The sequence below is a fragment of the Castor canadensis genome, chromosome 9, assembly GCF_047511655.1.
Source record: "Castor canadensis chromosome 9, mCasCan1.hap1v2, whole genome shotgun sequence".
In the NCBI taxonomy this organism is placed as follows: Eukaryota; Metazoa; Chordata; class Mammalia; order Rodentia; family Castoridae; genus Castor; species Castor canadensis.
Genome location: NC_133394.1, coordinates 111,667,465 through 111,682,819, shown reverse-complemented (window position 1 = coordinate 111,682,819; position 15,355 = coordinate 111,667,465). Strand labels below are relative to the sequence as shown.

The following is a 15,355-nucleotide window of genomic DNA, read 5'->3' as shown; positions in this document are numbered from 1 at the left end:
GCCTCAGTTGCTTTTAAGGTATCTGCTTTAGTTTCTCTGCGTTGAGGGCAACAAATGCTAGCTATAAAATAAGAGTTTTTAAAATCTAACTTTATTGTGGTGGGATTTGGAGAAATCCCTGAACTTAGGTGCTAGGCATCCTTTTTTTAATGTCCAGTTAGTTGAAAATGTAAGAAATGAAGTCAAAGTTTCTGTTGGTAATCTATCTACAAATGCATAAACACATGTCTAAATGTCTTTTGTTGAGAACAATAATTACCATAGATTATGCTACCTATCTCTCCACCTTATTGCCATTTGTCACACATCTGATCTCACACCATCCCAGTTCTCAGAAGGCTCTAGCATGTGACTTTATTGTCCATCATTCTACCATTAGTTCTGTCATCAGTATTTTCATGTCACTTATTTTCTTATACCAATGGTTAGTGACCATACTGGCACATAGTAGTTACCTGGAGAATTTTAATGAAAACCTTGTGTCTGAATCCCTAGACCAAATACATGAAAACCTTGCAGATGAGATATGGTCTTGTTTTTGTTTTGAATTTTAAATTCTCTAGATAATTTTAATGTGCAATCATGGTTAACAATCCTAATTTAAGAATTTGACTCAGAAAACAGATTTCATGACTGAATGAGACTCAACTTTTAGTTCCTTAAGGACATGCTATAGATCTGTTACCTTCAAAAGTTCATGCTAGCCAGGCGTGGTGGTGTATACCTTTAGCCCCCACTACTTAGAAAGCTGAGGCAAGAAAATTGCTGGCGCCCAGGAGTCTGAGGCCAGCCTGGGCAACATAGAAAGACAGTCTCAAACAAATAAATCCCTCAATTCCAGCACCCTGCTTACCCCTCTTTCCGGGTTACTCTATCATACCGTTTCCAGCAATGTTTTGGCTCAGTCTCAATGATTCTGTCACCTATCCCTGACCTATAATTCCATCACCCTCTATTTAGTACAGACATCATGGTCCTTGCTCATTCCCTGAATTGTTTTGTCTCCTCTGAACTGAGAACTTGATTCTTGCTTACTCTAACTACTCTGCCTCAATACCCAAACAGCTGCATATGGATGGAGAACACTTCACTGCAAATTCATGGGCCTGATGATTGGGCTCACAGCTCTGGGGGGCAGTCCTTAACAGTTTCCTGGTCACTCCATACTCAACCTTTCCCAAGGTATTGCACACCTCTTTACTGAGACCTTTATCCTTCCTCCTCTTGGCTTTTCTTTCCTTCACTGCAATTTCTTTCTTCCTATTTAGCATGAACCATGTACCCTGCCATACTATCTAGTTGAGACCAGTATCCTATTCATCCCGTCTATGAAAAAAGACTCCTGCAATTAGCCTCACAGTCATTCCTGAGTCATTTTTGCTCAGTTGGTTTGTTGCCACTTGCATGCACACCAACTATTTTTAATCTCCCATTCTACAAACTTCCCAGATCTACCATTCCATGTTTGGTACTTACAGCAAAATTCCTTCAAGAGTTATCTACACTGACTTCACCCCCTCCACTCAGCACCCACTTTCTTTCTTGAAGTACTCTGATCAGGCTTAATTCTCATTACTCTGGTGAAACCATTTGTCAAGACACCAACCATCTCCATGGCATGAAGACCCAAGGGATCACCATCAGTCTCCATTTGCCCTTTCTCTTCCATCCATTTTAAGATGTCATTCTTAATACATTTTATTACCCTGGCTGCATTATACTTTCTTTTATTGTATTCTTCAACTTTTCTGTTGTTTTTTTTTTTAACATGATGAGGACAGTTTATAAAAAATACAAAATTGTAAATATATCTTTACCATTTTTATTGCACAGTTCATTAGTGTTAAGTATATCTACATTTTTTTTCATCTACATTGTGAAATATCTTTCTAACTTGGTTTTTTAAGTGGTTTTTTTGTTGTTGTTTTTGTTAGTTTGTTTCTTTTAAGTAGGATCTCAGTATATAGCCTAGACTGGCCTTGAACTCGTGATCTTCCTGCCTCAGGCTCCCAGGAGCTGGGATTACATGTGTTTATCACCATGCCTGGTTCTTTCCAACTTTTAAATGTAGGTGTATCCTACGGTTTAGTTCTTCTGTATTTACTTCATTGTTAAATTTAAAACTTCTCTTCAGCTCCTGCCTTTTTTCTGGATTCTGGATACATACATCTAAGAACTTACCATCCTCACTTAAATATATTAAGGTCATGCTAAACATCGAAGTAAATTGTATCACCATTCTTGCTCTTGCTTAGACCAAAACCTTGGAGTTATCCTAGTCTTTTCCCTGTCTCATACCTAAAATCCAATTCATGAGCAAGTCCTATCAGCTGTACCATCCCATCCATCCATCACCTCCTCCACCACCTGAGTCCACAGCATCACGTCCCTCTTGCACTATTGCAAAACCCATATGGTTTCCCTGCTTCTGTCCTTCCCCCATATAGTTTGTTCACAGAGCAGCTAGTGATTCTTCTTAAATGTAAACTAGATAAAATTGCTACCCTGCTCCAAACCCCCTTCATGGTTTTCTAACAATAAAATTCAAAACCTGTTGCCTACAGAGCCCTTTATAATCTGGCCCCTGGCTACCTTTCCAGTGTTGTTTCTCATTGTCCTTTCCTCTAAATTACTTCAGTATTTCTGGAGTCCTCCGACCCTGTCTCTTCAAAGGAAGATAGGAGCATTATCAAAATAAACTAGGACCAAGTGGAGATATCAGATACTAGAAAGAAAAGTACTATAATACTAGGGAAAAAAGTCCAGGGAATAAGCAGTCGTATAAATGTAGCCTTAAATGTGTACATGTTATGGTTTGAATATGAAATGTCCCCTACAGGCTTTGTGTGTTCAATGCTTGGCCCCCAATTGGTGGCACTTTTTTAGGCAGCACTGGCAACTATGAAGTAGCCCCTTACTGGACATAGTAGGTTACTAGGGGTTGCCTTTAACTGGTTCCCTGTTCCCCCCTGGTTCCTCTCTGCTTCGTGTCTGCCATGATGTGAGCTGATGTGCTCTGCCTCACCCTCCCTGCCATGATGGACTGAAACCATGAGCAAAATAAATCTTTTCTCCCTTAAATTTTTCATGTCAAGATTGAGGAGTTTGGAAAGCATCACAAAACGAAATTGAAAATGTAAAAGAAAAGCTAAGTATTATGGAAGATAAAAGTAAAGAACCCGAACACCCATGTAATCATGACCCATAAAAGAGAAATAGTAGAAAGGATGGTAGAAAATAAAAAAGATGAAGATAGGCATCACACAAGTCTAAGATCTGTATCAAAAGGTTCAGATGGGGCTGAGGAGGTAACTCAGTCATAGAGTGCTTTCCTAGCATATGCGAGGCCCTGGGTTCAATTCCCATGACCAAAAAAAACAGTCTCTGAGGTTGAGCGTGTAGCTCAGTGGCAGACTATTAGCACATCGTTTGGGTTCCATCCCCAGCACCGAAATAAAAAGTGAAAGGGTTCAGAGAAAGCCAAGTAGGAGAGAAAGAAAAAGCCACATTTAAACACAACAAAAAATTTACCAAAGATGAGGGAAGTTTTAAGTTCCCAGACAAAGCAGATCTAAACAGGAACAAGAATCAGACTGACATCAAACTTCTCAATAGCTACCGTAAAAACAAAAGCAACATAGTATTTACAAAATACTGAAAAGAATTTTGAATCTTGTTTTATAGCTTGTCATGCCCTCATTCAAATCTAAAGTTATAATAAAAATATTTTTAGGCACGTAAAATCTCAGGTTTGTCAAGTTACAATACACATTAAAAATACTTTGGTAGGAAGTGGTCAATTAGAAAAATAAATGTAGGAGACACAGCAAGAGAAGGGGAATTAAAGATAGTCAAATACCTTGGTAAAGTCGAAAACGCTAATAATAAGGGGAGGAGGGGCAAAAGAGAAGGAGAAAGTGTGTTCATAATAACTCAGGCCAGACGTCCAGATCTAAGTAACACCAACTGGATGCAGGGAAGAAGGAAGGAGAACAAAGGAAAGTAGAGGAGGTAGATACTTTTCTTGTTAGAATATACAAATATTTATGTTCAGAAATCAACAATGGGAAGTGACACAAACATGGGTCCTAAGAGCATCGAGATGATGTAGCAGTGAATGTGACACAGAGCCGAGTTCAACCTCAGACTGACGAGTCCATGGGAACCACTGGCTCTAGAAAATTTGTCAGAGCTGACTTGAAAACCACCTGGGCAGGTGTCTTTTTAGAGCAAAACCTCTAGCCACCTTCTCAATTTCTATTATAAATCAAATTGTTCTCCTCTTCTTAATTTTAGTAATTGTTTTTCTTTTTTTTTTCTGGAAAATCTTCTCTTCCATCTATATCTTAAACACCATCCAATACTTAGTTGTTTCTCTTGTGAAGTGTTTACTTTTTGTTTTTCTTTGTTTGGTTTTTTGGTGGGGTTTGTTTTGTTTTTTGTGTTTTTTTCTTTTCTTTCTTTTTTTTTTAAACTGTGTTTACTTTTTTGTACCACTTGATTTACAGGCCAGAGGTTAGTCAATGTTACCATTTATTATTTTCCTAAGAGTTTATTTTTATTTTGTGGTTGAGATCTCCTGTTTATTTTCTATCTCAGGAGCTTCTGGTTTCATTGCTTTCTTTTTTTATTTGTTTACACTCTTGAGTTATATACTTAGTTTATTTTTAACTTTTCTTCTTTTTCAATTTATGTGGTAGCAGCTACATTTCCTCTAGAACCTCTTGGGCTGCACTCCCTCAGGCTTTGTGTCATTTTTGGCACTGCTTTCTGAGCAATCTCAGTACTGAATTACTCCTTATGGGTCCCTATATAATTTATCATCCAGTTTGGGATACTTTAGACAGCAAAAAATATATATAATGTCAGGACAATAGGTGTAAACCAGGAGCACCCTGGGTGAAATGAAAGCCTGTTCGCCTGATCTTTAATGGAAGAGTTATTTAAAAGGAAGTTTTAAGGGCTACAGATACAGCTCAGTAGCTCAGTAGTGGAGCTCCTGCCTAGCATGCGTGAGGCCTTGGGTTTAGTTCTCAGCACAGAAGAAAAAATCAAGTAGATAGGATTTTGTTACAAATTTCTAATCTAAAGAATTTTGATCAAAGAACGTAGACTTTTTATTTTGCTTTTCGAAATTTATTGTTTTGTAGTCTAAAATTTGGTTGACTTTTGTGGGTATTCCAAATGATTTTGTACAGAATACATATTTCTGTTTATTGGATGCACAGCTTTTTGTGTGTGTGTGTGATACTGGGGTTTGAACTCAGGGTCTCATGCTTGCTAGGCAGGTGCTCTACCACTTGAGCCACTCCCCTCAACTCTTTCTGCTTTAGTTTATTTTTCAGGTAGCATCTCACCCTTTTGCTTAGGCTGACCTTGGAACGTAATCCTCCCGCCTCTGCCTCCTGAGTAGCTGGGATTACAGGCAAGATCCACCACCCCTGGCTGAGTACTCATCTTGACATCTTTTAGATCAACTTTGTTAATTTTCTGTATAATTTTATTTGTCTACTTGATATTTTCAAGAAAAGCCAAAGTCTCCCACTATGAGATAAGATTTGCTTCTTTTCCTTTTATTTCAGTTTTTGCCTTAAAAAATTCAGAGTGTCAGATTGTTTTGTTTGTTTGTTATTGTTGGCTGGTACTTTTAGTACCTGATACTTTTTGCCTTGAAATCTCTTTTATCAGATATTAACACTGCTGTTTATGCTTTCCTCTCTTTTTAAAATAGTCTTATTTAAGTGCCTTATGGAAATAGCACTTGCCATATAGTTTGCCCAATTAAATTGTCCACAGAGTTCTGCAACCATTACCACAATTTTAGAACATTTTCATCATTCCCAAAAGAAGCCCAGGCATTAACAATCCCTCTTCCTTTTCCTCCAACTCTCCTCCTCACCTTGAACCTACTGTTTGTATAAATTGTCCGTTAGACACTTTGTATAGATGGAGTCATGGAAGATGTGCTCTTCCATGCCTAGTTTCTTTCACTCAGCATGTTGTGCTCCATGTTTGTATGCATTGCATACAAGGTTCATATGTGTATTGAAATGTCATTCCTTTTTATTGATAAATAATATTCCATTTATGAATATACCACTATGGTAACTGGCTTGAACTCTTCTAAACACATGTTGGAGTTTCATCTCTGTCGTGAGGTTTTCTAAGAGTTTTAGAGTTTTACCTCTTACCTTTAAGCTGTCGTCATCCATCTTGAGCTGATGTTTTATATGGTGCAAAAGGGTCCAACTTTATTCTTTCGCATAAGAATTTCAGTTGTTTCTTATATGTTTTCTTTTCCTAATATTTGCCTAGTGAATTTTCTCCCTCTCTCCCTTCTTCTCTCCCTGCCCCCTCCTTTTCTCTCTCCTTAGTAGTAATAATAATAATTATAATACTAATATGACATTCTTATAAAATAATACTATGGCATGTTGGGATGGGAGGGGTAGGAGGAATGGAGAGGGTGATGAAGGGTGAACATGACTGAAGCTACTCCCTCCCTCTCTGTCTCTTTCTTTTTCTTTCTTCCTTCTCTCTCTCTCTCTCCTCTCTCTCTCTCTCTGTTCCTTTCTTGTGGTACTTGGGATTGAACCCAGGGCCTCACACATGCTAGATAAGCACTCCTCCACTAAGCTACACCCCCAGCCCTGTATTTCCACTTTGTTTTCAGACACCATGAAACCTTGTAATTTAGAAGTAAGATATATGATCCAATTATCCCATCTTACAGATTTGAAGAAATGTCCCTCTTGAAGTGACCTAGCCATGAGCCCATGCTTAGGGACAGAAAGTCAGTACTACAGAGAGAAGCAGTAAAATAGAGGTTCCGCTGCTTATCTTCTGAGTCTTTAAAGTAAACCCTCCTCATTCACCTTGAACTTTGAATATTCACAACAGCCCATTCCCTGGAGTGCTCAGGAGGGAATTCCTAACCTTATGACAGACTACCGGAAACTTTCAAAATGGTGATCTGCTTCTGTGTTCTCCCTTAGACGCGACAGGGTTCTGAAGAAGTTCCAAAGGAGAATTAAACTATTTCCACTACTTCCACCTTTTTCTCTATATATCCCGAGAACTTTTATTTGCACAGTTACTTTTCTTCTCTCTCGGTTCTCCTCTCAGTGGAAAGGTTGCACTCCTTTCCTAAGTAACAGAGATCTACAAGGCCACACACGGGAGAGGGGAACGTGCACACGTGCTGGATGCTATAGTGGGAGACTTTGGAAGACCGGGGTGCAGTCTAGCACTTCCCAGCTTTGACACAGTGGTCATTTTGGGCTGCACAGATAATTCTGAGTTTTCAGAGGCTTACCTGAGCATAGTAGTAGATTTTGTGGGGTCTCTTGCTTCTAGACACCTAGTAGTAGCACCTGACATTCCCAGGTGTGACTACCAAAAATGACTCCAAGAGGACTTCTGTTTTAACTACAAAATTATTATCTGTACCAGATACTTTGAATAAATACTGAATGATAAAGTTAAATGCTGTAAAAATTCCTGGATGTTCTGCATCATTCTTTTGTGTTGTGCTGTGGTCTTTAAAAAAAAAATCTGTCTTATTGGAGGGCCCAGTGAGGCTGTGCACGCCTGTAATCCCAGCTGTGTAGGAGGGTAAGGCAGGGGGATCATGGTCTGAGGCCAGCCCCAGTCAAAAAACAAGCGCAAGTCCCTATCTGAAAAAATAAAGCAAAAAGGGGCTGGGGATAGAGGTCAAGTGGTAGAGGGCTTGCCTACAAAACACAAGGCTGTGAGTTCAAACCCCAGTATCACCAAAAAGGAAAAAAAAAAAAAAAAAGCAAAAAGCAATCTATGTATTATCTATCTATCTATCTATCTGATTGCCAGGTGCTGGTGGCTCAGACCTGTAATTCCAGCTACTTGGGAGACAGAGATCAGGAGGATCAAGGTCCGAGGGCATCCTGGTGAGAAAGTTAGAGAGACCCCCCATCTCAACAGATAAAAAATGGACATGGTGGCTTACATCATCCCAGCATAAATAGGAGGATCAAGTCCAGGCCAGCCTGGGCTTAAACCAGAGACCCTGTTCCCAAAATAACTAAAAGCAAAAAAGGTTGGTGGTGTGGATCAAGTAGTAGAGTGCCTTCCCAGCAAGCACAAGCCCTGGGTTCACCCCACTATCCCCACCCCACCCCCAAAGTAAGAAACAAAGTCAGGTTGTTGGAATCTCTAATATGGAGTCTCCAAATTCTTTCTATCCCGAGATGCACTGATTGCGGGCAAATGTGGATTTATAGAGTGATTCTCACATAGCTGAAAAAGACCACACAGCAGAAAAAGACCTGACTTATATGTTCTGCACGCATGTGACTTTTTGGATTTGGGAACTTAAAGTGCACTAAATCTAATCAAAAGGAACTTGCCCCACTCTTTCTCAAACTCTTCGTTATTATTTGGAATAAAGTAGACATAGTTTAGGATATGCGAGCACTGAACAACGAAATGATACTTATTTCCCAAAATGCACAACTAGATTTTATGCTGGTATTTAATTAAACCGTTTCTCTAGAAAAAAACCCATTTGCATGAGGCAATGTGGACACGGGTCTCCCAGTGACAAAGTGGCTCCTCTAAGTCATGCACTTGCATGACGCCGGGTTCAAGATCGAGTACACATTAGGGTTACTCTTCCTCTTCTGCATATTTGTCACAGAGGGGTTTGCTATGGTTTAAATGTTCTATTTCATAAGGATACTAAACTTATTTTAAGCATCTTTGCATTCACAGGACCAAAAGAGCACATCTATTGAAATAATCATCGCCAAAAGTGGGGAGGGAAAAGCGTCAGTGTCCCAGTTAACCCACAAAAGAAAATATAATTATTAAATTCTTTAAAACATCCAGGTCAGTATTTAATTTCATTGTGGCTGGGGACAAAAATGCCCAATGTCACCCTGTCCCAGCACTCAGCGACGCGGCAATGCAATTTCTAGCTATTTCTGCGAGGCACTTTCCACTTGTGCGACTGTCAGGGTCCCCGTGCCCTTCTCCTGATTGGGACCTTGTTGGGCGCGAAACTCCTGGGGTCCGGGTCGCTGGCTTTGATGTGAGGCTCACGCAGGTACCGGGGGCCGGACGTGCGTCCCGGGATGGCGATGAAGGTCGGGGGCTCCTGCCCAGCGCTGCGCGCCTCGCTGTGCCCCACAGAGGCCACCCATGGAGGGGTGGGAGGGCGCCGATCAGCGCCGGTCCCGGGGTTCCCGGGCGGGGTGCGGGCTCCGGGCGAGGCCGGGCGGGGCGCGGGTCCGAGCGCCCGGGGCGCGGGAGGAGCATGTGACCACGCGGGCGGCGCGGGGCCGGGCGCGCAGTGCCGCGCGGCGGCGGCGGCGGGGAGCGCAATGGAGGCCGCGGGCGCCTGAGAGGCGGGCGCGCTGCTGGGGCTGCCGCTGTCGCCGTCGCTGCCGGGAGGCTCCGCGGGACGTGTCCTCCCGCCGCCCCGCTCTCTCGGATCCCCCGTCGCCGGCCAGCTGCTCCGCCAACCTGGGCGCCAGGCGGGACTACAGGTGAGCGCCTGGTCGGGCCGCGGCCGGAGCCAGACAATGGGGACCGCGGGCGGGCTTCTCCCCTCGGCTCGCGACCCCCGGGACTGGGCCCGCGGGGCCCAGGGACTGGCGACCTTGGACTTGGGCGGCGTCCCTGTGCGGGGCGCGGACCCTGCCCGAGGAACCCGCGCGCAGGGCGCGCGCCTTTGGATCCCGGCTAGGAAACCTGCTGGCTGGCTGCGCCCCGGGAACTTGCCCAGAGCGTGGGACCTTGTGGTCCCCGCGCACCTTCCCGCGCCACGGCATCCTGTCCCAGGGTCCCCGCGCGCACCCACACCTCGCCGTCCCGGATCGGGTGCGAACGGCTCAGCCCTCTTCCCCCACAGCTGCATTGCTTTGTTTAACCTCTGCCGAACCGCTTCGCACCAACTCTTGAGCCCCAGTTCTGATGAGCCACCAGTTTGATGGCAGAGGCGAGACAAAGGTTTCCGCTGTCCACCCAGCCAGGGCTGCGGCCGGGAGCGCACGCAGCGGATGAGAGGCGCGGCGGCCTCCCGGGCTGCGACCGCCTTGCCTGCGACCAGCCCAGGGTGGCAGATCAGACCAACTAACCCTGCCCGTGTTGTGGGTGGGGTACGGCTCGTAAAAAAAAACAAAAAAACAAAAAAAATTATCAGTAAGCAGGAGAGCATATGTTTGAATTTTATATGTTGACAGAATAGAGGCATATGCTAACCATTTTCTGAATTGTGGATTTCAAGAGGGAATATATACATTTAAAGACACAATGATTCAGTGGAGAGGGAGGAGGGGGAGAAGAACTAGTGACAGCGACCATGTGTTGTGAAATTCTCATATGGTTTTAGGAATAATGGCCTGATACCGATCTGGTGTAGGTGAGTGTGAGTGTGTGTGAGTGTGTGTGAATTGAGGGGTGGCAGTGGTGACAGGGAGTGGTTGGAACACAAAGGATAAGGCAATGCTAGTAAAAGGTTCTTTGTGAATAAATATCTTATGATAAAGCATCAATTCATTAAACTGTCAGTTAAATCAATGTTATTCTATAAAAATTACCAATGGAAGTGGTGAATTACATATCAAATGGCTAACAGTTATTTGGCATTGTTTGTGACTCGGATCCGAATACCATGATCAGTTTTGAGTGATCTTTAAAAAGTCAACAAAGGGAAGGCACCTTCACTACTCCCTCCTTTATTCTTTGGGAACAGAATCCTACTTCAGTGTATTTAAGAGAAAATTGCCTGTAAGAAGAATCATTTCAGAAACATTTTGGCAAATGCATCTTATATAGGTTATGTGATGCATTATGGATTGTTTCAACTCCAAAATGTGCAGGGAAAAAATGTGCCAGAGATCATATTTCTACTGATTACTTAACGTGTCTTTTATTTAAAAGCGTATGTTTACAGTCGCCTCTAACAAAGTGAGAAACTTTTAAGAGTTTATAACAGGCACAGAGCTCAGAGATCTTACACCGACTTAATACTTAGGTAGTTAGCACGAGAAACAAAAGGTACACAAGTACTGACACTTGTTATCGCTAGACAAGGAAGCTGTATTTTACAATTTTTCTTACAAGATTTTGGAACAGTTAATTGAAATTAATATGACATTCTCTGTGGCAAGGGATGGTCCTCTAGTTGGTTTTTTTGTAGTCCACATTTCTAATCTGAAACTTGTTGGGTGTTCCATAACTAGTGGTGGAAAGAGTGAGCCCACGAAAAGTCAAATGCAAATCAATCAACCTGCGCTGGGTGGAACTGGTTTACTTCTTGTTTGGTGAACGTTTCCGAAGGCTGTGTGCCAAGAACTGTGTAGCATGAGTCCACATGCAGCTGGTGAAAGCCTGGCAGCCTCCCTTTTTGATCGGAGGTGATGGGTGCTGGTGTGAAGAGTGGAGCCTCCTGGGTGGGTTCAGTGATCCTCTCTGTATCTGAGTGAGACAGTAGGACATTTCACTTCTTATACTTTCTCATGATGGCCTGAGGGGAGGCAGGGAGATGCTATCACTCCCCATCTTGTAGGTGAGGAAATTCAGACATAGTGGGGTTAAGTGACTTGCCAGCTCCAGGCCACATAGGTGGGGGCAGAAGCTGGAGGTCACGCCTAGGGCTTTAGCCTCTGAATTACAGCCTTTGCCAAGATATGCTGTGCCCCCAGTGACCCTGTAGTGAGACCTGATGACAAAGTCTGTCTTTTGGATAACTGTTCTCTAAGGCAAAGTTGCATTTTACCAGCTAGTACTCACGTGGCGTGTGGAAGCGTGCAGGTGCTGGAGTCAGGTGACTGAATCAGAGCCTGGCTTTCCTACTCACCAGCCCTTTGTCCTTTCCTTGGCAAACAATTTAATCAAAGCTTCAGTTTCCTCATCTGCCCTACGGGGGAGGTAATCCTTCTTTCTTCACGGGATTTTTTGTGAGGATCAAAGGAAATAATATAAGTATGTTCTTAGTGCCATGTCCAGCACAGATAAACAGTTAGCTAATCATTATTCAAATTATTATAAGGAAAAAAAAAGTGGTTTTAAACGTGGGAGGGCACTATGAAAGATGTGGTATACATTGTCACCTGGCGTATGGAGGCACACTGTAAATATACGTGTGTGTGTATATTCTAGGCAAGGGCTCTACCACTGAGCTACACCCCGTGCTGGCCTTAAACTCTCCGTCCTCCGGCCTTAGCCTCCAGAGTGCTGATACTACAGGCATGCACCACATACCTGGCGCCAATATGCAGTTTTTTTTAAAAATTAGTGAAGTACTGTTTAGACTTCCTCTGTGCAGTGCAGCCTTGTGTTTTTGTTCTGTTGTGTTTAAAGAATTCTAGTTGAGATACTCTGTCAGGACTACAGTTTGAAAAGCACGAATGGGAAGGATGATGAGGGGAGTGTGCTGAAAAGTCTGTTGAGTCTTTACATCTTCCCTGCAAATGGCTTACAGCATCAGTTGAGATGTGAATATTAAGTTACACGTAACAGTAGAATCGTAGAGAGCCGGGATGTGGCTTAGTGGTAGAGCACTTGTACACCATGAGGGAGGCCCTGGGTTCGATTCCCACCACTGCAAAATAAAATTAAACAGGTTCTTAAACGTTTCTCTGTAATGATCATTTAGCAAGTATTTATCAAGGTCCAGTCCTGTGCTAAGCGGTCCATTGAGGCATGCTATCTACTTTAGTGCTCACCACAGCTCAGTCAGAAGGCCTTGTGTTTCCATTTGATAATTGAAATTAAGACCCAAAAGAGGTATTTTTAAAATTATTTATTTTTTCTCAGTTGCTGGGGTTTGAGTGCTCAGGGCCTTACACTTACCAGGCAGGTTCTCCACTACTTGAGCAATGCTCTCAACCCTTTTTGCTTTAGTTGTTTTTTAAACAGGGTCTCACTTTTTACCTAGGGCTCACCTCCTATATACAGCCTCCTGCATATCTAGGATCACAGGCATATCCCACCACCCCTGCCTTGTTTGTTGAGATGGGGTCTTGCTATATTTTTCCCAGAGCTGGCCTGAAATCTTCCTGATCTCTGCTTTCTGAGTAGCTGGGATTACAGATGGAAACTATCACACCCATCTCAAAAAGGTTTTTATTTACTTGCCCAAAGTCTCAGAGTTAGTGAGGGATAATGAAAGGGTTCAAAGTGAATTCTAGTGAACCCCAAGAATCTGCTGTCTTAACCTCACGGTCCTCTTTCAGTAATTCCTTTCTTTTTTTATTTTGGTGGGAGTGGAGTTTGAACTCAGGACTTCATGCTTACAAAGTAGGTGCTTGCAAAATAGGCCCTCTACTTCTTGAGACACAATTCCAGTCCATTTTGTTCTGATTATTTTTGGAGATGGGGCCTCCTGAACTATTTGCCCAGGCTGGCCTCAAACCTGGATCCTCCAGATCTGAGCTTCCCAGGTAGTTAGGATTACAGCAATTTCTGAAGACATCTTATCCTTCCCTTCACATAGGTTTGAATGACAGTATGGAGATCTTACCCATGATGGTACATCTTTTGTAGTTTTCTGTTGAGGAGACTGGTATTTCATTCTGGCTTAGCTGGTCTCTGATGTAAATATTTTGGAGAAGCTTCTCAGGTTTGGGGGATGGAGTCAATTAATTGGTCATTTTCATTGAGCACTCAGAGGCTTAATATATCCTCTGAGGAGACACGAAATAGCTGTGTAACTATAAAAAGACTTCATTATGGATGAACGTCGGCTGTTGTTAAGGCACAAAATGAAGACTTAGAGCTACAGAGGGCACTTTATAGTGTATTGATTGGTCTCCAAATCTCAAGGAAGTAAAAGTATTTATTGTATAAAGCACATGGAAGAAACCACCAGCAGCAGCTCTCTCTCTCTCTCTTATTCATTCTCTCTCTCTCTCTCCCTCTCCTATAGATATATAAATGTTTCTTATGTTCATAGCAGTATTGTCAAAAATATTGCCAGAGGGAATTAAAGAGCTTCAAAGGAAGTATATTTTTAAATAGTACTTAGACTACCCAGAGATAATGGAAAGGCAAATTTCACTGTTTTGCTTATTCTTATGTCTTCTTTTTTGAAGTATTGGGGTTTGAACTCAGAGTGTCATACTGGTCCCAACCCTTTTTGCTCTGTTTATTGTTTTTATTTGTTTATTTTGAGATAAGGTCTGGTTTTGCCCAGGCTGGACTTGACCGCCATCTTCCTGTTTTGTGCTTCCCAGCATAGCTGAGATGACAGGTGTGAACCACTGCAACCAGCCATTGGTTGAGATGGAGTTTTGTGAACTTTTTTGTTCAGGCTGGCCTCAGATCATGATCCTCCCAATCTTAGTCTCCTAAGTAGCTAGGATTACAGGTGTGAGTCACTGGTGCCTCCCAGCTTACACTTTACAGATTCAAATTCTTGAATTGGCTAGTTTGCGTTTTTGTTCTGTCTACATGTAAGATGATTACAGGTGCCTAGAGAAATATGCAGTTGCTTTTTCATTACAGCTTTGTTCACTTCTGTGTGCTTAGGGCTTTAAACCTTTAACCATATAAACAGTTTATTTGTTGAATTAAGGTTGCCTTTTCAAAGTTAATCATCTTAAAACCAGAATTTGTATAGATTATGATACTGTATTAGAAGTAGTTTCTGATTGATGTCACTTGAAAATTCATATTTTCTATTTGTCAGTCATCATTTTCTCCTAAGATTAGATGTAAGTGAATGTAGGTAGAGTTGCATTTATTGTTAAATGTTAGATTTTGTCCTTAAGTTGGCCCTCAAAAAATAGTTTTGCAAGCTGGAGGTTGTGACACACATGAAGCCAGCACCTAATCCCAGCACTCAGAAGTCTAAGGCAGGAGAATTTTGAGTTGAAGGCCAGTCTGGGCTACATACAAAGTGATACCCTGTCTAAAACACAAAACAAAGCAATACAAAGCAAAACAACAAAAATCACAAAAAATGGTTTTGCAGTCAGTGGAATTGTACACTGCTGTACTGATCTGATGTTTTATGCTTATTTTATTAATTTATTCCTTTTGTCTGACACTTGACTCTTAATGGAATGTTAAAATTTTTATGAGCTTCAAGAAGTGTTCTCGCTATTGAATGGTCACAGTCACTGAAGAAATGTGGTCACTTGTATTTTGTGACCCTTAAATTCTTGGTGTGAAACTTGTTAGCAATAAAAGCTAAGTGAGTTTGGATATTTACCTGTACTAGTGGCTTGAGGCAGTGCATAAGGACACTTTCCATTTAGAGATCTAATTTCCATATATGTGAGAAGCAAATAAATTGCAAACTCTTAACTCCACAGGGGAAAAAAAAAGATCTTAAGTAGCTGTGTAAATAAGAAAACTGAACAAACCTTGA

At 42.2% G+C, this 15,355-nt stretch overlaps 1 protein-coding gene and 1 pseudogene across 4 annotated transcripts in view; both read left to right on the top strand.

The window, feature by feature from the left end:
* The first annotated feature begins 9,177 nt into the window (after window positions 1-9,177).
* On the top strand, window positions 9,178-14,239 carry LOC141410818 (uncharacterized; annotated as a pseudogene).
* Window positions 9,388-15,355, top strand: part of Cracd (capping protein inhibiting regulator of actin dynamics) — a 230,980-nt gene continuing 225,012 nt past the window's right edge. For all 4 annotated transcript variants that reach the window (XM_074042194.1, XM_074042193.1, XM_074042190.1 and 1 more), the window contains exon 1: window positions 9,388-9,524. The gene's annotated coding sequence lies outside the window, so the exon portion shown is untranslated. The remainder of the gene's footprint in view (window positions 9,525-15,355) is intronic.